Genomic DNA, 492 nt, shown 5'->3' with positions numbered 1-492 from the left:
GATATGAAACGTCATCAATCACAGAGCTTCAGGATTGGATAATTATGCTATATGCCGAGATTAAATATGAGTGGAAATACCACTCAAATGTCTACGGCCATACTACGTTGGAAACACCGGTTCTCGTCCGATCACCGAATTTAAGCAATGTCGGGCCCGGTTAGTACTTGGATGGGTGACCGCCTGGGAATACTGGGTGCTGTAGACTTTTTACATTTGCTCCCCCCACTCCCAAATGGCTTGATTTACTTACCGTTAAAAATGTTTTTCTTTTTCTTAACAGTTTCATTATGTATGTTGCCACGTTATAATCGTCAACTATTTTCTAAATTCTAAAGTAGGGGTGCGTGAGAGTCCACACGATCTAGGGCCCACATAGTTGGGGCTGAGGTGCAAATATTTTGAGAATATGGACCTCTAAGTGCCCGGAAATTGCACTCTCATACCTTAAAAATCATACAGGTACTATGTGTTCATATCAACAATACGCAA

At 41.5% G+C, this 492-nt stretch overlaps 1 non-coding gene across 1 annotated transcript; it reads left to right on the top strand.

Annotated features, from left to right (window-relative positions):
• The first annotated feature begins 89 nt into the window (after positions 1-89).
• Positions 90-208, top strand: LOC117114644. Its single transcript, XR_004446405.1, has one exon. It is a non-coding gene; the product is annotated as a 5S ribosomal RNA (ribosomal RNA).
• Positions 209-492: the final 284 nt, after the last annotated feature.

Source organism: Anneissia japonica, unplaced genomic scaffold (genome assembly GCF_011630105.1).
Source record: "Anneissia japonica isolate Jap-2015-1 unplaced genomic scaffold, ASM1163010v1 scaffold6947_len1716_cov100, whole genome shotgun sequence".
Classification (NCBI taxonomy): Eukaryota; Metazoa; Echinodermata; class Crinoidea; order Comatulida; family Comatulidae; genus Anneissia; species Anneissia japonica.
The sequence above is the reverse complement of the archived record's forward strand: the minus strand, read 5'-3'. Positions and strand labels throughout refer to the sequence as shown.